General features: G+C 35.6%; 1 long non-coding RNA gene across 1 annotated transcript in view; it reads left to right on the forward strand.

The window, feature by feature from the left end:
• LOC140632409 (uncharacterized) overlaps positions 1-18,443 on the forward strand; it is a 47,581-nt gene extending 29,138 nt beyond the window's left edge. The window contains exons 2-3 of the long non-coding RNA XR_012029960.1: positions 16,315-16,438; positions 18,082-18,443. This is a non-coding gene — a long non-coding RNA (uncharacterized lncRNA). The remainder of the gene's footprint in view (positions 1-16,314; positions 16,439-18,081) is intronic.
• The last annotated feature ends 5,381 nt before the right edge of the window (positions 18,444-23,824 follow it).

Below are 23,824 nucleotides of genomic sequence, written 5' to 3' on the forward strand. Positions count from 1 at the left end.
TTTTAAACTACATTTTCATGCTGCAATTTCTTGGGTATTTTCAGGTTAACACCTTGCTCCTTTTTGCATTACTCCTCCTTAAGAGCTGCTTGACTGCCAGTTGGAGAGAATTCTCCCCAGCCCTCCTGTCACCATTACCTGAGTCTTGTCTTACCCTATAGCTATAGCTAGAAGGCCCAGGTGTTGCATTCCATCCCCTTCTCTCTAGCCTGTGGGCATGGTGGGGGAAGACAAAGCTCTGCTGGGGTTGTGTACAGTCTTTCTTAGAGGAACTGGTTTGTGTTCCTTTTTCTTAAATTTTGTTTTTGTCTTGTGCCTGGGACTGTTCCACTTCATGAAGCATAGGATAATATCTTCTAGATGGTTCTCCCAATTCAGCCTGGAGTCCCATAGCCTATGTTTCTGCACAAGTAGGTCAATGTTACTGTTCACTTTTAATTTCTCCTCACTACCAGACTATTTCCTCAGTGTTACCTTGAGCTCAAAAGAGACAAAAAGGATACCATTCTTGTATTCCTTGCTAATTTTGGGAGTATTAGGGGACATTCTCAGGACTTTTATTATCCTCTGGGAATAAGATAGAAGCCAGTCTTCTTCTTTTTTTTTTTTTTTTTTTTTTTTTTTTTTTGCTTTTCAGAGATTATGACATTCGATTTCCTTGTTTGGTTGTGGCAGATTTTTTTTTTTTCTGATGTATTTTCCCTTGATTTTGTTGTTCATGAGAAGAGGGGAAAAATCTGTGAACTGGTTTACTCTATCTGTTCTTCAGTGTGCATCTTGAGTATTTCTGTTTTGCCGTGACACCAGCTGGTGATTTTTCCACTAATAAAAAGACAAGATCCTCAGATATTTTTGTAACAGCATTAACTTTTCCCACACTTCCTGCCAGTGCTAATACTCTGAAGTCTAATTTAGAATATGGCATCGAGATGTCAGCTTACGTTATGATTGGAAGGCCAGGTCGCTGGCGCTTTTTTTTCCCCCTCCAAAATCAAGGGCTTTAGATGTGAAATAATAATTAGTAAAATACATTTTTCACTTATTTTCTTTTGTTCAGCAGTCAAACTAAATGTCACCAAAGGTTACATTTTAGATCTTGCTGGTTTTAAAACTCTGGTAACTATTAGTCCATTGAAAGTGAAAGAAGGTCTCAAAATGTGTTTTCTCTGCCAATTCCGCCTCAGTCCTCACACTTGCAGTAACCTCGTTATTATTCCAAATTGAAGGATTTGAGGTCATGCTGAGAGGTTCACAAACTAGTCAAACGAGTCCCTGTCCTCATCATCTCAGATATTTATCATTTACTTTTCAGGGCTCAGAAGACTAATTAATAAATCAAAGAAATCATTATAGAACAGTTCGGGGTGTTTGGGCTTCTTCCTCCTGGGAAATAAGTCTTGCATTTTCAAAAGCATATTTGTTTCCATTATGTAAGACAAATACTTTGTTGAATACAAATGCTTGTGATATAATGGATAGCCTGAAGCCAAACCAAGATTTAGCCAGATCCCCATTAGAATGGTTTAGAAAACAAGCCAGTACATGCCTTTTTGTTTTTTTTCTCCTGTCATTGTCTTAAGATAGTCTTTAGTTTCCTATACCTCCAGCAGACGAAGAAGATTCTAACTGAGCCTGAGTTTCCAAAACCATCCTTAGGAACTTTGGGGCATCAGATGGGAGCTGGTTAATGGACCACTGGGTGTCACTATTGTCTTTTCTTACCCTAGCAGAACCCAAATTGAGCTGTCTAGTCCTTATCAAATACTTTTTGACTTTGCTGGAATATAGGATGTTAGACTTTCTGTCCGGGCTGGGGAGGACCATCTAGTCCAACCAGCTTACTTCACAGATAGAAAGATAGAATCATGGAGAAGGGAAAGCTGGTTCTCTCACCCCAGGCTTCCCAAACTATCTCAAGCATAAATGTCCACAGGGCCAAGCAGATGAAAGAGTCAAGTGGGCTCCCATTTGTCTGAACAAATACTAGGCTCTCTTCTTCCCCATAAAAATAAGCTGTTTTCCATTTTTCTTGACCAGTCCATTTGGTGTGTCTCTTGTTTCACCAATACTGATACAGAGAAAATTTCTTCTGTTTTTAAACAACAGCAACTAGACCACAAAAGCATGATGAAAGTCCTTGGCTACATGTCAGGGAAACAATGAGAATGATAGGGGCCAGCTGTATTACATGCCAGCAAGGTGATGGAGTTCTAGCATAGATGGATTTTCAGATTTTTTCAAGAGAAATGGGAAATCTGGGTTTTATGTGGATTCTTCCCATTTTCATAAAGTTGCTCAAACTTACAAACAAACCCTCATTTGTGAAATAGATATGGGATTTCTAACTTAATAAGCTATAAGCATGATACTAAACCTCGAAAGTTTTCTTCTCAGATTTGTATTTTTTTTGCCTGAATTTTCTAGTTTGGGTGAACTGATTGGCTCCAACATGATGAAGGAAGGTTCCTTAGGAGATATACAGGGCTTATGTGTATTTCTTTCACTCACATGTGGATTTTAAGAAATTGTCACTTTTTTATTCCAAGGAAAAGAAAATATTTTGTGTGGCTATTTGAGGGATGGTATAGATCAGAAAGGTTACATAGTTAGGCCTCACTTGATCTAAGAGAGGTTGGGGAAAATTGATTATTATTAAAATATCAGCATTCAGTAATTTTCTGTCATGAATGTGGTAGAGCCAGAGACTTGAGAGGGAAAGCATCTAGACATCTCTACAATCCTGGGAATTTGCTTCTTTTGTAGACAGGAGAGTTGAGAGGATGAGAGAGCAGTTCTCAGACTCATGGACAAGGTACATCAAGAAGGTGAAGCACAGATGGGACTGTGTCCTACCCAAGATCACATGGCTGGTGGCAGAGGACTCCTGATTCCACCTCTCCTCAATCTTTTTTTTTTTTTTAAGATTTTATTTATTTATTCATGAGAGACAGAGAGAGAAAGAGAGAGAGAGAGAGAGAGACAGAGAGACAGAGACACAGGCAGAGGGAGAAACAGGCTCCATGCAGGGAGCCTGACACGGGACTCGATCCTGTGTCTCCAAGATCACGCCCTGGGTTGAAGGCAGTGCTAAATCACTGAGCCTCTCCCCCCGCCCCCAGTCCCCCGGGCTGCCCCACCTCTCCGCAATCTTAATCTGGGATTTCCACCGGGGGGTTGATGAGAAAAAGCACATGTCCAGGCATTGGATAGTACAGTGTTACATGCAAATCATTCACAAGTATTCAGAAGGCAAAATAGAATGGTTTCTGCAAGAGAGAGCCTGTTTATATCTAGGTAGGATATTTATAATTTATATCTAGGAAGGAATAGACTTGAACAAAGGCACAGGAAACTGAATTGTTCATGCTTTCCAAATTCAAACTTTAAAAAAATTTGATTTTAGTGTTCACCACCTGTATTTCTCTGGCATCTTGTTTTTTAATAAGTTTTGCTGGAGTCAGCAAAAGAGAAAAACACTGCATTATAATCTGGAAAAATAAAGTGAATGATTAAAGAGAATGTAAGGACTATTCATGGACTTAATCTGCAGCAAGAAAGACTTAGGTTAGATGTACTGGAGAATTTGACAAGAAGAATTTTTTTAAGATTATAATGTATTCTTAGCAGAGATTATATAATCATTTAAAATCCTATTGTAGCTTATCAGTTCAAGCAAACAATCTCTACTATTAGAATTAGCTGTATGATCATCTTGATGATCTCTTCTAAAAACTTCTTACATTTTTATTGTCACTTCCTGAGTTTGATGCACAAGTCACTTCATAATGTGATTTAAGGTGATTTTTCTTATCTGGACGTAATCTAATTTTTTTTAATATTGAAAACATCAGAAAACATGATCTTTATCAAGTAAGATTAGGAAGTGTACAATGACATACCTTTCTTGTGGAGAATCACTAAGCACATATGAAGGGCTCTGAGAAATCCCAAAATTAAGAAAACTGTATAAATCACTCAATAGAACATGCTTGGAGAGACTTGAACAAGCTACTCCCCAATCACCTTACCTCCTGTCGGTTCATACAGGTTGTGTTCCAGCCCTATTGAGCTTTTCCTCAGAAAAATAACAATTGACCCTTGAACCACATGGGTTTGAATGATGCAGGTTCACTTACATGTGAATTTTTTTCTGTAAATACAGTACAGTACTATATGACTTTCTTAACATTTTCTTTTTTTCTAGCTCTATTATGAGAACACAGTATTTAGTACAACATACAAACTATTTTTAGTTGAGTGTGAGTGGTAAGGCTTCTGGTAAAGAATAGGCTACTAGTAGTTATGTGACTATTTCCAAACAGTTGTGCATATCTTCAGGCTACACTTAAGAATGAAGTCAAGACTCTTCTATTTGCCTCTTTGACCTTCTACTAACATTGCTTTACTGGATCCCCATCCAAGCCATGCACATCTGTCACCTGCATTAGTACTCTGGTGTCAACCCTTCTATTCCTGAGCCACTCATTGTCCACACAGCTTCCTACCATGCTCCCACCACTCTGGCCTCAGTTCAGGTCTTTGAGTGCTACACAATTTTTCCCACTGTTGCCTCTGCTGGGAGAGCACCTTTTCCCATTCCTTTCCGTCAGTTTTCCACTCAGATACCTCCTACTCAGAGGGGCCTGCTGTCTTAGCATGGCATCCCTTCATAGCACCCTGAGACAGGAAGCAAACAGCAGCAGGTCCAGGGATTATGGTTGGGAAAGTAGGGCAGTGACACAGGGAAGGGGAGGCAGCCAACAGAGGGCATCAGCTACCATGGTGAGCTGCCAAGCTTAACCCACAGGGAAGCTTCAGGAAAGCATGAAATGTGCCTCTCAGAGTTAGTGCCCTTGAGGAATCTGGACCCTCCCACTTCTCAGCCACAGTAAGGGACCACTGGGTAGGAAAAAGGCGCTTCCAGCTTGCTACTTGTTATACAGACTGAGCATGGAAATACTGCAGTACTGGCATTTAGAAGCAGACTGAGCATGGAAATACTGCGTACTGGCATTTAGAAGCAGTCCTGAAGAGTAGTTTTCACACTTTAGTGTGTGTGCAAACCTTGGGGATCTTGTTAGGATATGGATTGATTCAGGAGTTCTATGAGGAGGCCCAAGATTCTGCCCGAGAAACTCCCAGGTGATGCCCCTGCTGATGTTCTGAGATGCTGTGGGCAGCAGACTCTGGAAGCACATTGCAAGAACAAGTCAGAGGCAGAACAGGACTTGACTCAGTGGGCCACCTCTTCCTCTGTGCCCATCCTCACGGAGGTGTCCTCAGGTTCTCTCAATTTATTTCCTTTGAGTGGCAAAGCACAGGCTGAAAGAGCAGTATCCGTAGTTTGGGGGACTTGTTTGTCACTGGTGTTCCTCACTAGAATGTCAGCTCTGTGAGCACTTCATCTGTCTTAATGAGTGTCGTTTCCCCAGGGACCACAATGCCCCGTGCACAGATCAGTGCTTGGTAAATATTTATGGAACGATTCAATAATTTTTTACAGGTGATATTCTCAGAAGCCTATTCTGGGGATATATTTACATGTAAAAAAAGGTAGGACCTCACCCCCAGAAAAAATTTTCCATGATTAACACAAATGATGCAGCAAATTCCAAGTATCCTTTCTGCAGGTTTTCCTACTCCTTTGGGAAACTGTAAAATTTCATTACTGAGATGCTCATGGTGCTCTACTACCTGTGGCAGATGTGACTGTTATCCCATCAGTCCCATACCTTTCTCCCATCAGTGGTCTCCCAGCCATGGGCACCCTAATCCTTCAACCTGGCCTCTTGCCCACTTAGTTGTCTTCCAGCCTTTTTTTTTTTTTTTCCCCTGAGCTCCTGCTGCAGCAGGTGCTGTGCGACAGAAGTGGGTGGAAGAGACCTGCCTCCAGAGGCATGTAACAGAGGGAACATGCCTCCATGGTGATTTCTTCTTTCTATTTGGCCTCACCATAAGGAACAGACTTCACTCTGCTCATATCTTGTTTATGTTGTTGCTGATGAAACTGGGATTCCCAGCATAGTATAGAATGATTATCCGGTACTTTTACTCCCTTTGTCATACCCTTACTAAATATGTATTGAGAGCCAGGTTCTCCTATATGTGCTGGATCACAAGAGTGAACAAGGCAGACTAGAGTCCATGCCCTAATGGATCTTTCTATCTAGTGGGGAGAAACAAGCAGTGATCAAGATAAGGGTGTAAAATATAAACTATACCTGTTAGAGGTAGAGATTATGGAGAAAAAGCAGGAATGGGAGGCCGGTACGGCAGGAGGAGAAATTTTACCTGTGCAGAGGGCCATGGGGACTGGAGGTTGACCTGCAGGGCCTGAGGTCTCTATGGTGGACAGGGATAAAAGCTATAGCCAGAAGAGGCCTCACAGTCACAGGGTAGAGTAGAGAAAAGGCAGCAAGTATTGGGTGGGAGAAATGGTTGAGGATCCTAGAAAAAAACACACAGAGTTTCTCTTAAGTGAGTATTTTTTTAATGGGCAAAACAATTCTATTGGGTCAACATTTAAAATATACAAAAGGATATCTAATTGTAAAATTAAAAGCCTCCCAGACTTATCCCCTAGGAATTTAGTTCCCCTTCTTAGAAGCAAACTTTTAAAAATAGTTTAATATATTCTTTCAAGGATATTTTACTCATATACATGCACATATATATGTGTGTATCTGTATGCATATCTATACAGATATTCATGTGTATATTATATATATATGTACACATAGGTATGTATCTATGTATACATTATAAATGTGTACCTGAATACTTACATCTATACATATATTGGGAAAAAAAGTTCAAGACTTTTCAAGGAGCTCTCACTTCATGAGAATTCTGCTGGTCGTTAAGTATGTTTGTACACTTAGACAAATCAAATAAGGCTTTAGTAGTTTGCCTATATATTTCAATTTTAGAGATACCATGATCAATTAGGCCACACTAAAGATCTGTGCAGGGCAAACCATTCATGTAGATACTTTAGCTTGGCTTCTCATTATGGTAACTATGCTCATCTTGTGATTAAATGCAGACTGTGGAGACTGAAAAACCTAGAAGCAAATCCTAGTTGGGTATGTGTATTAGCTTCCTGCTGCTGCTGTAACAAATTACCACAAACTTAGTGACTTAAAACACAGTTTTGTTACCTTATAATTATGGAGATGAGGAATCTGAAATGGTTTTCAGTGGGTTGAAATCCAGGTGTCAGCAGGGCTGTGCTACCTCCAGAGGCTCTGAAGAAAAATCCATTTCCTTGTCTTCTCCACCTTCTAGAGATCACCTGCATTCCAAGGCCACTTCCTTATCTTCAAAGCCCCCAATGCAGCATTTTCAAACCTCTTTCTCTGACCTCTTCTTCCATTATCACATCTCCTCTGTGATTCTGACTCTTCTCCATCTCTTTTATAAGGACCCTTGTGATTACATTTGGTCCATCCAGATAATCCAGGATAATCACCCCATCTCAAAATCCTTAACACATCTCCAAGGTCCCTTTAGCTATGTAAAATAACATATCCACAGGTTCTGTGGATTAGGATGGAGACATCTTTGGGGGGAGGGTGTCACTATTTTGCTTATCACAGGTAGTTCTAGGAGTTAATTTCTGGGAGTGTGTTTTCTTATCTACAAAATTTTCATAAAAAAGAATATTTGGAGGAATCAAATAAAACAATATGACTAATGCTTTGGCTCATAACCAGGACTAACAACATCTTATGTAGCTCTGGTTTATTAGCTGTGTGATCTTCATGACACCATTTACCTCTTGCAGTCCCAGTGTCCTCTTCTATAATGTAGGAAAAAGAATATCGGCCATCAAGTTTTATTCATATGAATATCTGTTTAATCCAGTGTAGTTCATTAAGGGACCATCAATTTCTTTGAATCACAGTGATGATATCTTTGTCATAAATCAAGTGGCCAAAACATGTGGGTCTCTTTAAGAATTCTCTTTTTCTTTGATTTGTTTGTATATTCTTGTGCCAATTCAACATTGTTTTAATTACTAAAGTTGAAATAAATCTTGGTACCTTGTAGTGTAAGTTTTTCAACTTTGTTTTTTTTTTCTTTGAGTTTAGCTTGGACTTTTGCATTTTCATATATATATGTACATTATATATATGTATACATTATATATATAATCTGTTCATATATAGAATAGAATCTGTTGGTCAATTTTCAAAAAAAATTGTTGGCATTTTGATAGGGATTACATTTAATCTATAGATAAGTTGGGGGGAAGTATCATCTTTATACATAAGCTTGCAATCTATGAACATGCTACATCCTCCTATTTACATCTTTTGAAGTTTTATAGTAATACAGTAATATATATTACTTAGTAATATTTATAGTTTTCTCTGTAGAAGATTTGCATATGTTCTTAAAGTTTCCTTCTAGAAAATATTTTCTGATGTTTTTATCAATATATATATTTATATATAATTATGTATTTACATTTTTCTTGTTTTTTTGCTTGTATGAAAAGTACAATTGAATTTTGTATATGATTTTGTATATTGACCTTGTATTCAGTGATCTTGCTAAATCCACTTCATAATTCTATTAGTGTATAGGTTCTTTTGTATTTCCCATATATACAACTATGATGTTTGACATAATTTTAGTTCTCCACTTCTAAACCCTATGCTATTTATTCTTTTTTATGCCTTATTCCATTAGTCAGGACTCCTTTACAATATTTAGTACAAGTGGTGATAGCTAGTATCTTTGTACCTTTCTATACAGCATGGAGATTCTTTCAGAGTTTTATCATTAATTAAGTTAGTAGATACAATACCAGATCAAGAAAGTTTCCTTTTACTCCTAGTTTGCTGAAGATTTTTAAAAATTATAAATGGGTATTGAATTTTATCCAAAGTTTTGCTCAGCTACTGAGTTGGTCAGTTCTTTTTTTTCTCTTAATGTGGCCATTATAACAATTGATTTTCAAATGTTAAACCAAAGTTACTTTCCTGGAATAAATATAACTTAGATATTATTTTCTATATCCTTCTATATGCTTATTGGTAAGTTTGATTTTGCTAATATTTGTTAAGATTTCTATGACTAAAAGCTTAAACATGAGACAGATTGGCCTTATGTTCTGGCATGACTTTATAAAACCACTTTAAAAATGTTTCCATTTTTCCATTTCCTGGTGCAATTTGTGTGGTATTATTTCTTCTTTAATGGTTATGAGAATTCCACCTGTGAGACTACCTGGGCTTGGAGTTTTATTAATCAGAGATATTACATGATGGATTAAATTTCTTTAATAGATATATGACTGTTCAATTTTTTTGTTAAGTGTGATTTTTAAGGGATATTTACATTTCAACTAAATTTTCAAATATATTGGCTAAAGTTTATTATAATATCCTTTTATCTCTTTTGAAATTAAATATAATTTAAAAGACAGTAAAATGTGCAAGTCTTAAGTCTACAACTCAATAAGTTTGATCTATGATTATATTTGTATGAGTCACTCAGATAAAGTTACAGATTACTTACTCCAGAAAGTTCCTTTATTATTTTTTTAAAGTATTTATTTTAGAGAGAGAGAGAGCAAGCACACAAGCAGGGGGAGAGGCAGAGGGTACGGGAGAGAATCTCTAGCAGACTTCCAGCTGAGTGTGGAGTCTGATGTGGGGCCCCATCTCATCACCCTGAGATCATGACCTGAGCCAAAATCAAGTTTTGGCTGCTTAACTGATTGAGCCACCTGGGTGCCCCTAGAAAGTTCCTTTATACTCCTTACCAATGTATACTCACATCCCCTACTCCCAAAGTAACCACTGTTCTGATATATTGCAATAGATTAGTTGCATCTATTCTTGGACTTCATATAAACAGAAACATACAGTATATATGTTGTTTTTGGTTTCTTTTGCTAATTGTAACGTTTTCAATAGTCACCTGTGTTATGTTTGTCTGTGGTGTTTAATTTTTATCGCATTATGATATTCCATTATAGTAATTCACCACAGTTTTTAATCCATTTTTGTGTTGATGGACAAATCATTTCTTATTTCAAGCTATTATGAGTAAAGTTACTACGATCCTGCTTATACAAGTATTTTTGTAGACATAGGCACTTATTTCTTTTTGGTATACATACAGGCATGGAATTGGTAGGCCATGGGGTAGGAAATATATGTAACATTATGAGAAACTACCAAGCAGTTTTCAAAAGTAGTTGAACCATTTTACATTCTACCAGTAATACACAATGGTTACAAGCTGCTGCACACTCCCTCCAGTGTTTGGTTTTGTCAAAGCCTTTTTAATTTTAGTCTTACTAGTCAGTCTATAATGGTATCTCTTAGTTGTTTTGATTTGAATTTACCTGTTGAGTTACACTGTTGAGTTACACTCTTTCTTGTATTTTTTGGCTTTTGAATACCTTCTATTGAAAGGTGACTTTTTAAGTCATTTGCTCATTTCTAAAAAGCTGGGCTATTTACCTTTTCTGAATGATTTATAAAAATTGTGGCACATTATTGATATGAATTTGTTGTCATATCTATATATCTCTTTCTAATAGTTTTTTCCTAGTTTGTGGCTTTACACTTGGTTGAAGATACCTTTTGATGGGCAGAAGATTTAAGTTTCTTTTCTTCCTTTTTTTTTCTTTATTTTTTGAAGTATAGATGGCATACAATGTTCTATTAGTTTCAGCTGTGCAATATAGTGATTTGACAATCCTAGGCATCGTGCAATGCTCACCATAACAAATGTAGTTACCATCTGTCACAACACAAAGTTATTGCAATATTATTGCCTATATTTCCTATGCTCTACTTTTCATCCCGATGATTTACTCATCTCATAACTGGAAGTTTGTACCTCTTAAATCCCCTTCATCTATACTGTTCATCCCTTCATTTTCTTCTGGCAACTGCCAGTTCATTCTCCCTATGTTTGAATATTAGTTGTTTGTTTGCTCATTTGTTTTGTTTTTTAGATTCCACATATAAGTGAAATCATGGTATGTATCTTTCTCTCTCTGACTTATTTCTCATTGCGTAATACCTCTAAGTCCATCCACTTTGATGCAAATGGCAAGATCTCATTCTTTTTTTATGGCTGAGTAATATTCTATTGTATATACATATACCACATCTTCTTTATCCGTTCATCTATCAGTAAACACTTAGATTGCTTCCATATATTGGCTACTATAAATAATGCTGCAGTAAACATAGGGTGCATATATTTTCAAATTAGTGGTTTTCTTTGGAAATAACCAGCTGTGAAATTATTAGGTCATATGGTAGTTCTATTTTTACACTTTCAGGAACCCCCATACTGTTTACTATAGTCACTGCACCAATTTACATTCCTACCAACAGTGCGTGAGGGTTCCTTTTACTCCACATCCTCATCAACATTTATTTTTTGTCTTTTGGATACTAGCCATTGTGACAGATGCAAGATGATACCTCATTGTAGTTTCGATTTATATATCCTTGATCATTAGTGCATCTTTTCATGTGTCCATTGGCCATCCATATGTCTTCTTTGGAAAAATGTCTATTTAGGTCTTCTGCCTATTTTTCTTTATTTCTTTCTTTTTTAAAAAATATTTTATTTATTGGAGATAGAGAGCGGGAACAGCAGCAGAGGGAGAGGGAGAAGCAGGCTCCCCACTGAGCAGGGAGGCCAATATCAGGCTAGATCCTAGGGTCCTGGGATTATGACCTGAGCCGAAGGCAGACATTTAATTGACTGAGTCACTCAGGTGCCCCTACTCTGCCCATTTTTAAATCAGATTATTATTATTATTGTTTTTCTTTTCATGTTGAGCTGTAGGAGTTCTTTACATATTTTGGAATATTAATCCCTGATTAGCTATATCATTGGCAAGTGTTTTCTTGCATTTAGGAGGCTGTCTTTTCATTTTGTTGATGATTTCTTTTGCTGTCCAAAAGCTGTTTAGTCTGATATAATCTCAATATTTTTGCTTTTATTTCCCTTATCTGAGGAGACATATCCAGAAAAATGTTGCAAAGGCCAATGTCTAGGAGATTAGTGCTTATGTTTCCTTGTAGGAATTTTAAAGGACCTTAGTTTTAATGAAGTCACTTTTTAAAAATAAGATTATAACTTCTGTTCTTTGTGTCTTGTTTAAGAAATTTTCTTCAGTAATTGAAGACATTCAAAGGTTTATTTTAGAACCTTTATAGGTGTCTTTAAATTCATAATCTACTTCAAATTAACTTTTTGTACAGTATGGAGTAGAGATTGAGGTTCTTTTCTTTCCTCAGATGTTTTGTTTTGTTTTAAAGATTTTATTTATTTATTCATGAGAGACACAGAGAAAGAGAGGAAGAAACACAGACAGAGGGAGAAGCAAGCTCCATGCAGGGAGCCCAATGTGGGACTGACTTGATCCCGGGTCTCCAGGATCAGGCCCTGGGCTGAAGGCGGCACTAAACCGCTGAGCCACCCCAGGTTACCCCAGATGTTTAACATCATTTATTGAATAGGCCTGCCTTTCTCAGCTGAATTGTTCTAGTAAAATAAAGCAACCATTTGTGTATAACTCTACTTCCTGACTCTATAGTGTGTCCCATTGATCTAGTTGTCTATTCTTGTTTCCAACACCACACTGTCATACTTTCTTAATTGGTATATAGCATTATAGAAGGTGTTGAAATTTAGTAGTGTATGTTTACATTTGTTTTTCCTTCAGGTTTTCATAGATAGGCTATGACCCAAATTTTAGTACTATCTTGTCAATTTCTGCAAATAAATCGGTGGGGGCCTTTTTGGATTTTGGTAGGGATTACATTAAATTTATGGATTAACTTTACGTACAAGGTAATTGATATTTTAATGAATCTTCCAATTTATGAACATGGAGTATATTTTTATTCAATGGATTTTTGAAGGTTAAACTAACCTTGCATTTCTGGAATAAAGCCTGTTTGGTCATGATGTATTGTCATTTTTCATATATTGCTCTATTTGACTTGCTGGTATGTTTTAGACATTTTATATCTCCATTATTTTTTTTTTTCTTATAAAAACTGTTGAATGTTGGTATCAGGATAACGTGGCCTCATAAAATGAATTGGGAATTGTTTCTTTTGTCTCTTTTCTCTGAAAGACTTTGTGTAAGATTGGTATTATTCGTGTATTTGAGTGTTCGGTAGAATTCACTACTGAAGCCATCTGGTCAATAATTTACTTTGTGGTAAGGTTTTAAATTACAGATTCTAATTATATAATATAGAAATATTTCATTTTTCCTTATTTTTCTGTGTCAGTTTTGGGAAGATGTGTTTTCAAGCAATTTGTTTATTATCTCACTGGACAAATTTATTAATTTAAAATTGTTCCTAACATTCTCTTGTTATTTTTTAATATCTGAGATGATGTTCCTTTTTCACTCCAGATAGTTATAGTTTATGTATTTTTTCTTGATTAGTCTTGTTAAAAAGTTCTTTGTTTTAGAAATTTCTCAACTAATTTTTTGCTTTGTTGATTTTCTGTTTCATTGATGCCTGCTCATTTCCACTCCCCATTTTATTTTTAGTTTTTTGAAAAGGAAGCTTAAATAATTGATTTCAAACATTTTTCAATATATACACTTAAAGCTATAAAACTTTCGCTGAACTCTGTTTTAGTTCCATTTCACAAATTTTGACATATTGAATTTTCACTGATTTTTCTTCAAATTATTTTCAAATTTTAAGTATTATTTCTTTAATTCATGGGGTGTTAGGAAATGTATTATGTAATTGTCAAGCATTGGGAGATTTTCTCATTGTCTTTATAATTGACATCTGGTTTAATTCAATTATGTGCAGATAACTTCTTTTTTTTTTAGTTTCACTGCCTTTAAACTTTTGAGACCTAATTACCAAGTAGCTATTTTGGAGGATGTTCCATAGGCACTTGAAAAGATGGTGTATTCTGCAGTGACTGTCATATTTAATATATATGAAGTAGGTCAAATTGGTTAAGGGGTTGTGTAAAATCTTCTTTGCAAATACCAAATACTACTGGGTAATTTTGTTGATTACGCCATTCTATGATTTACTGAGAAATGTTGATGCCTCTAATTATAACTATAGATTTTTCTATAATCTATAGATTAGTTCTGTCAAATCTAACTTTAATTTTTGCTTCATGTATCCTGAAGTGATGCTGTTCATTGCATCACATTTGTAATAGTGTCCTCCATTAACTAACCATTTTGTTATTATGAAATGCCCTTTTATTTCTTATAATGTTTTTTTGTTTCAATGTCTACTTTTCCTGATATTTATACAGCCACATAAACAACTTTATGGTTCAAGTGTGTATGCTATATTTTTTCAAACTTTTTGCTTTCAATCTATTTGTGTACTTGTATGTGTGTGTCTCTTGTTAACAAAATATATTTGTGTTTATTTTTTTCTAGTCTGGAAAAATTGTGAGATTTTCTGACAAATCTATCTTATTATGAACCACTTTATGCCAATAGATGGAGTATTTGTCTATAAAAAATCCAATGTAATCATGGATATATTTGCTTTTGTATCTAGTGGCTCATTATTTTTTATTTGTCTCATCTTTATTTTCCGTATACTTCCCTTCTTTCTGATTAATCATTTATTTAATTTTTTAAAAGATTTATTTATTTATTTATTTATTTGAGAGAGAGAGAGAGAGAGAGAGGCAGAGACACAGGCAGAGGGAGAAGCAGGCTCCATGCAGGGAGCCTGACACGGGACTCGATCCCCAGTCTCCAGGACTATGCCCTGGACTGAAGGCAGCGCTAAACCGCTGAGCCACCCGGACTGCCTCATTTATTTTTTAATCATTCCGGGTTAAGTTATAATATCTCGGTTTGCTGTTGTTGTTTTTAATGGTCACTTTAGTAAGCATTTGGTACTTTGGCTTTCTCAGCCTCAGACTAATGTCATTTGGGGACAGAGAAGTTTTTGTTGTGGAGGCTACTCTATGCATCATAGGCTGTTTAGCAGCATCCCTGGTTTTTTCCCACTAGAGACAGTGGCAATCCCCACTCCCCATCCCCCTCATTCCCCACCCCTCTCCTCCCTGCAACCCTACCACCAACCTCCAGCCCCAGTTAAGGCAATCAATAGATTTTTCCCTTTGTGGGAAAAATTACCAAAGGTGAGAATCATGGCTCTAGTGATTACTATATGCATCTTCAATTTATTACCCCAACTTATCAAGCTAATTGTATTAGCATTTTACTATCCCATGAGCAATGTAAAAACTTTCAAAGAACATAATTCCATTTATTCTCTCTAAAAATATCCTATATTTTATTTCTATATGTATTATGAACACTTCAATGTATTGTTCTTAGTGTGCTTTTTAATAACCAATAATCTTCTTTAACTTTTAAAAATATTCTTTTAATTTATGCACATATTCGATGTTTTTGGTGTTCATTTCTTCCTGCAGGGAAAAGCTGATGGCATACTGTCTCAACTTTTGTTTGTTTAAAAATGTCTTTAGATAGACTTCATTTTTTGAATGCTAAATTTTTTTAGCAATTTAATAATATCATTTCTATTATCTTTTATCTTCCATTGTTTTCTGATACATTAGCTATCATTTTTATCATTGTTTTCCTGACTATAATCTACTTATTTCCTTTGTCTTCATTCAAGAATTTATTTTATGTTTATATTTTTGTAAGTTGAAAGTTATTCCTTTTTTTTTTTTTTTTTTTTTTTTTGGTTTTTAACCAGTTTGACATGATAACCTGGGTGAAATAATGGATAATTGGATAATTTTTTCTCTGCTGCATCCATTCTGCTCTAGGTCCATTAAATAAATTCTTGATTTCATAGTTTGTATTTTATCAGTTTTAGAATTTCTACTTGGTACTATTTTAGAGATTTTTTTTTCTCTTAAAATGCTCATTCTTTGTATCCACTTTATCATTTCCTTTCCTTCTAATGTATTTTAATAGATATTTTAAGGTCTTTACTAATTCCAATATCTGAGCCATTTGTGAATCTGATTTTACTGACAGCTTTTTTCTGTTAATTAGGAGTCCTCTCATACCATTTCTTCATTTGTCTCGTAACTTTTTATTGCATATCAAAAATTGTGTAAAGAAAAAGTAGCCACTGGAGTAGATACTATACTCTATAAAAGAGGGCAGGTACTTTCCTCTGTCAGTAAATTAGGGAGAGGAGTCATCTTTATATCCAATCAGGATTTGAACTGATTTGTGGCTAGGTTACAGCTTTAGTTAGGTTCACTACACCTGTGTTTTCAAATGTCTTTAGAATTAACTTGTTCTGTTCTTGTTTATACTACAAGCCACTCCCCCTAGTAGGAGTTTGGGATCTAAGCACTGGAAGACTACAGAATGTTCTCTCTGCTTTCCAATTCAGCTTCCATGCCACTTCCACACATTCGCCAACAGTTCCATGGAGGAAATTTGGTAGGTAACACTAAACTGATATCTGCTCATCTAGAAAGACCTCATACTCCTCTTTAATTTCTGTAGACAACTGTGTGTCTGTAATTCTCTAATATCTTAAATATGATGGGAGGGGATGGGAATTCAGTTACCTTTCTAATTTATATGATGAGAATAATCATACCTTAAGGACTTCTATATCTTATCTGAAAGCTGGAAGTTATTCTCTTATATATCTCTAAAATCTAGATGTCTAAATGACATCTTTTTAAATTCTTCAATTTTTTTTGTAACCCGTCTTGCTAGATATTTATTAATTTTGTTAATCTCTTCAGAAAAGCAAATTTTTCTTTTTGTGTTTGCTATTTAATAAATGTTTCTGCACTTTAATATTTGCTGTCCTTTTTCTAGCTTTTTAGGAGATAGTTATATAACTTTTCATTTCTTTCTAAAATGTTTGTTTGACTTCAAATTTCTCCGTAAGCATGACTTCAGCTGTGTTCCATGAATTCTGATATCTATGTTTTCATAATTAGTTGAGAATATTTTCTAATTTGCCTTTGTAATTTCTTTTCTGATTCATGGATTATCTAGAAAACACTTGCTTAACTAAAAAATCCTCAAATATTTATATAGTATCTGTTGGTTACTAATTACAACCTAATTCCACTGTGGTCAGAAGTCACATCCTTGGTTTATTGCCCCCCCCCCTTAAGACAGATTTTTTAAAAAAAGATTTTATTTGAAAGAGAGAGAGAGAGAGAGAGGAAGCATGATCAAGAGGGAGGAGCAGCGAGAAAGGGAGAAGCAGGCTCCCTGCTGAGCAAGGAGCCCCACATGAACTCAATCCCAGGACCCTGTGATCATGACCTGAGCCAAAGGCAGACACTTAATTGACTGAGCCACCCAGGCACCCCTTATGGCCCATTTTGATAAAGATATAATGTATGTTTGAAAAGACTGTGTATTCTGTAGTTGTTTGTCATAGTGTTCTATATATAAGTCAATTGAGTCAACTTAGTTTATTGGGTTGTTCAAAAATGTATGTTATTTTTTATTTTTCTGTTCTATCAATTACTTAGACATGTGAGTTGTTTTTAAGCTATAAATTTTTAAAATAGTTTTGTATATTTTGTATATTTTATATTTTAGTATATTTTTGTTTCTCCTTTTAGTTTGGTATGTTTGTGACTTATATATTTTGAACCTATATTATTAGATGTATATATATTTACATTCCAGTCAAATTGATCATTTGTTATTACAAGCTATGCCTCTATTAATAGTACTTTTTTTCTTAAAATATTCTTATTTTATATTAGTATACTTATACCAGCCTTATTTTGATTAGTATTTGCAAGTTTTGTAGTCTTTTACTTTCATTCATTCTGTCTTTCATATTTCAGGTATTTCTCTTGGAAGCAATGTATGGTAGAGTTATATTCTTTATTTCCCAATTTAACCATGTTTATTTTTATTGAATATTTATGCCACTTATATTTCATGTAATTGATGATATATTTGGTTTTAAATCTATATTTTACTGTTTTTTATTTGCCCCCACCTACTTTTTTTCTGCAATTGTTGCCTTCTTTTATTTTTTTTATTTTTTAAAGGCCTTAATTTTTTTAAAATTTTTTAATTTTTTTATTTATTTATGATAGTCACAGAGAGAGAGAGAGAGGCAGAGACATAAGCAGAGGGAGAAGCAGGCTCCATGCACTGGGAGCCCGACGTGGGATTCGATCCCGGGTCTTCAGGATCGCGCCCTGGGCCAAAGGCAGGCGCCAAACAGCTGCGCCACCCAGGGATCCCTGTTGCCTTCTTTTAAATTAGTAAATGCTTACATTTTTCTCTTTTCCTTCTATTTTCTTACTAACTATAAATTCTTTGTTTCATTTTAGATTTTATCTTAAATTTTACTTTTACCTCTTCTACAGTATATAAAGCTTAAAAATATTAACTCCATTTACTATTCTCCTACCTTTTGTGTTATTATTGTCACATATTAAAATTAGGTATAAACAACCTTCAAGAATACTTGTATATATAAAATTATTCCCACAAATTTTATTGAAAATTCAATATTCATTTAGATTTTTCCAAGTATTACCCTCTCTTTTGCTAGTATTCTTCTACCAAGGATCATCTTCCCTCTGCCTAAAGAACTTCCTTTAGCATTTCTCTAATGGCACTGTGCTAGTGACATACTATTTCACTTTCAGAAAGGGTAATCTAGAAACACTTTTATTTTCTTTTAAATGCTGGCTTTCTTGGTAACCCTATGTTAATTTATTTTGGTCTTCCCAACTCAGTGAGACAGAACCTCTTGATTCACATTTTCTGACTTACCTGTATTCTTTTCTCTAAAAATTGGCAAGGGTCATTTGAAGAGGGAAAAAGAAAAAACAAATATAAGGGCTTTCTCAATAGATTTTCTTTCTCATCAATATCTTGATGAATTGAATCCTGCCTGATTTAATTGCTCTCTGATGAATATAAATAGTTGCGTTTTTTCCCTTTTTTAGATTTTATAGTTGTTTTAAATAAGAGGTTGAGTCTGAATCAAACTTCTTTGTCATAGAAGTAGAACCTGGAAGTTCTTGTTTGGTTTTTATTAAAATATATGGATTAAAAGGAAGTCCGTTCTCATGCATATGATGACGTTTTAGATGTTTTCTGTCAGATCCTGCAAAGCCTGTTGAGTCTCATTTCTATAGATTAAATGGCTAAAATTCTTCATCTCATAAAACTCTTTATTACATAATCTCCAGACCCCTCACCACTCTGGTTCCCCATTTTTAAATGGAAAGCACAAAGATTTTGACTTCTGGTCTTAGAGTTAAAAAAGGTTACTTTCAAATCCTAGATCTGTTTCATTAATTGCTTGACTATGAACAAGTTAATTTGAACCTTTAATATTTTATTTGCAAGAGAGAGAATATTACCCAACTTGCAGAGTCCTTGTGAATGAAAAGAACACCTGGATTATAGTACGCACTCAATAAAAAAAATAGCTGCTGCAATTGCTTTCTTACTGGTATACTTACTGTCTCCTTGAGAGAGCATATATGTAGGATAAATTTCTTCATGTTTTCTTTTTTCTGAATTTGCTGAAAAGATTTGCTGAAATCTTCTGTGCACCTGTTTTTTTTTTTTTTTTAAACATGGGCCTGGTTTAGTTAGCCAATTCCATAAAAACTACATGATCATCTTCAAAGAAGGCATAAATATGAAGATATGTTGTGCCTCCTTCTTAGTACCTCCTTTATCTTGTCTGAACTGACACAAGTGGGGGCAAAGATGTTTCTGAAATAATTAATTTAACTGCAGGATACCATTTAAACAGTAAAGTGTTCACCCCTCCTTTCCAGAATGATCCTTTATCAGGATTTCACTTGGCTTCCCTCTATTTTTCAAAGAAAATTAATAAATGTTTTGGATGCAATCTTAAACCAAGGTCAGCAGCAGCTGCTGTGCACTTGTTTGAAATGTCTATTTTCTTCCACTCATTTCTGACCCTTCTGAATCCCGTTATCAGTGCCTGCACATTTTTGGTAACTGATTGTCATTACATTGTAAGGCTGCTGCTTGGATGATTGCTCCTCATCCAGAGATGTCAGCCAGCTGAAACATACCAAGAGAAAACAAAGGACATTCCTGACTTGGGGAAAAATGGAGCAGGACAAATTTACATGTGTTTGACATTTATATTCTTTTGAGTAGCTTTTCCTCTGAAAATTCCCTGAACTTACTACTTCAAGTAGAAGAATGGAATCTAAATGCAAGAGATTAAAGAAAGCCTACTTTGAAGATGGAGAATAGGATAAAAAATTAGAGGTCCTCAATTTTCTGGTTATGGAAAAGGATAGAATTATAAAATTAACAAGGTCACAGCAATGATAGTCTTTGATGTGCTGGGGAATAATTCTATAAAGTCACAATACATCTATAGGCTTATTATACCAGTGCTTCCTAAGAGCCTTTTTCTATGTTTTCTTTGCACCAGAATGCTAGCACAGGTGTTTTTTTGCATTATTGATCACATGTAAATGGAATGCCTTGAAGGAATGTTACTTTAAATATGGGGGTCTCTGTGTTGGAACAATAGCGGTTTATTTGTATGCTGAGCTTCTGATCTCAAATTGTAGGATTTCACAAGACTGTCTGATAAGTCCAAGTGATTAAACTCCAGAGGCAGCACTGGTGCCCTGCCCTCAAACTTCGTTTTACTTTCTAACAAACACAAAGCTCATCAGTTGGTGCATGCCCTGGAGAGTGAGATGAGCAGAAACTAATTTTCTAATAAAGAGTTGGTCAAAGAAGATGAACATTTTATGTTAATGCGTCGCACACAACTTTGAGGATCAGAGGTTATTTCTGTATATGTGAAACCACTGAGACCTTCTTCCATTACCTAAGACTCTCAATACTTAAGAATTCAATACTTGAATTGATGCTAAAGCACTTAGCTTCTAAGTTTTCAAGCAGTCAAAACCTTTTTTCATGTAAGTTTTCTGTGGGAGCCCAATACATAAAAAGCAGTTTAAAAAATGAAATTCTGGTTGATGCAAGATATAACATGAAGTCTGTCCTTTGTCCTCCCCTTCACCATGATGAAGTCCCTGCTGCATTTCACCAGAAGCCCAGGTCCTGCGGGAAACAGTTTGCAAAATGCTAAACAGACAAAGGAAATATTTGCATTATTAGAGGCGGATTGCATTGGCTAGACATGACCTCTATAGGTCCATTTAAGTAACACTGTTATTAAGAGATACGTTCTTTTCTGGTTGTCTATCCTTTCACAAAATTTATTTTTTTCAGAAAGATTTGAACATTCTTGAATTTCTTATTATCATATCATATAGCCCCAAAACATTTTAAGAGTGTGAAAGAGATTGCTATGGATCATATGAACATTTTTCTGTTTTCTCATCTCTCCAGATATCTTAGTGTGATTTCTCTCTTAATCTATCCACCCATATGCAGGCATCACTAAGGGGCATATTTGGCCCCTTACAAATTTCAGTGAATTTTAATCTGGGTTTCATGCAATACAAAAGATATAGCTGAGTATTATAAAATCTGTATTTACAAATTGAAGTGAAAACCAAATGAAATATATGGCATATTGGTACAGGGCTGCAAGGAAGATGAGGATCCCTTGAGAACCACAAAATTATGCATGTAGCTGGAATTTGAGAGAAATCTTTAGATGTGGGCCTAATGCATCCTAGTCAGGAGTTTTCAAGTTTGAAATGACTCAGACATTGGTGTAAGCAAAAGCAATGTTTTGATTCACGTAACTGAAAGGTCTGGGAGTAGGGCAATCTTCAAGGTTCATGTAATATCATCCAGTTTCTGTCACCGTTACTTTCTGTGTGATTTTTCTCTGAGCTAGCCTCAATTTTTTCTTCTTCACATTGGGTTCCTTCAGACATCAGATACAGGGCAAGTTGTAGAGAAGCAATATTGCTGCAACGGTGTCAGGCTTAAACCAACCCCATTTAGCAACTGCAAGAAATAAGGAGACCATTTCTTTTACTAGCATCAGATTACAAAATCCAAGGGAAGATTTTCTTGGCCAGTTTGGGTCACATTCCCATCTGTGGGCCCATCAGTGGTCAGAAAGCCTGACAGTATTATTTTTAGTCCTGTATCAGTATCAGAATATTCTTAGCATTTACCTCAATGCCCCCAAGACTCTAGTCGGTTGAATCCATTCTGGCTGAATGGTACTTTACCATGTTACTTTTCTGAAATAATAGTTGCATTTTTGTGGAACACACCAGAGTTTTCACCCGAAGATTCTTTTTTTTTTTTTTCACCCGAAGATTCTGACAATAAAGTCATCGTGGCTACTTGGGATGGATGTGACTTTACCAGGTAGAATAGGAAGCAGAAATGAAAGCAAAACCAAATAAAGTCTGAATGGGATGAAACAACAAACAAAAGTCTTCTCAACTTGGACACTGCCCTTCTTGTGCTCATGACAGACATTAGTAATCAAGTGTACTCTATTTCTGGTAAGCTCAGATCTGGTCTCAGACTCTTCTCAAAAAAGCCCTCTAGGAACTCAATATTGAAATGCAAAATAAACTTGTTTAGCATCCATGACAGAACCTCAGTCTCCATACTTCATCGTTCTATTTTGGTTTTATTTATTTAAGTTACCTCTACACCCCATGTGGGACTGAACTCATGACCCCAAAGTCAGAGGCACATACTCTTCTGACTGAGCCAGCCAGGTGCTATCATTCTATTTTGTTCTCTAGCATTCAGAAACTTGAGGGCATATTGAAAGTTCTAAAAAGGTGAAATTAAATTTCCTAGTGGGGTCTGTATGTTGGAATCAGAGGATAGTGCTCTGGTTGTTTTGTCTCATTTAAAAGAGGCAATTGATTATCGGAAGACATTTATGATGATAAGACAATAAAGAAAAACTCTGGGTGTTTTATTTCTGTTAGCCTTCATTTAACGCTTATCCCTACAGTACTGTTACTGGATGCCTGGCAGATTTTTATTGATGTTGAGCCATCTACCCTTCACGCTGTTTACTATCCACATTAACATGACTCTACTGTTATACTGTCTTCATCAATACAACTTTTTTCAGAAAATGCTTGCCCAAGAAGATACATATAGCAAATCATTTTATTTAAAAATATTTTTATTTATTTATTTGACAAAGAGAGAGGGAGTACAAGCAGGGGGAGCAGCAGGCAGAGGAAGAGGGAGAAACAGTCTCTCTGCTGAGCAGGGAGCCTGATGTGGGGCTCGATCCCAGACCCTGGGATCATGACCTGAGCCAAAGGCAGGCACTTAACCAGCTGAGCCACCCAGGCAACCCCACGAATAATTTTATATTGCATTCTGAAGACCCATAACTCTCCAACAGAAAATCATATTAAACATGTTTCTACTCTAGGATCCTTTGAATATCCCTTCAAAATTCTCTCTATACTGTGTCTACCAGTCTCAAACTACTGTATCATGATTACCCAATCCTAACCAAGCCCACCACATTAAGCACAAAGATGTGCTTAAAAGTAGACTTCAAATAACATAAATGTTCCTACTTTGCCCTTCCCAATTTGTGAGGATATGAAGACTCTTTCAAGGAAGTGTTCTTTCTTCTCACAGAAGAAATTCAGTTTTGTCTGAGGTTGTTTGGGTGATATTTTGGGGAAGCCACTATACGACAGTGTCAGCAGCTACTGAACTATATAAATTTAAGTTCAGGTGAATACAACCAACACTTATTGGATGATTTGTATGTGTAATCACTTAGAACTTCAGTGGAGGGGGCTCAAAAGATGAGTAAGATTCATTTCCTGTCCTCTAAATCCTCACAAACTAATGGAGGCATATAAAGAAAATAAGTGTCATACTAAAGTAATATTTTCA

The sequence above is a fragment of the Canis lupus genome, chromosome 4 (assembly GCF_048164855.1).
Source record: "Canis lupus baileyi chromosome 4, mCanLup2.hap1, whole genome shotgun sequence".
NCBI classification, from domain to species: Eukaryota; Metazoa; Chordata; class Mammalia; order Carnivora; family Canidae; genus Canis; species Canis lupus.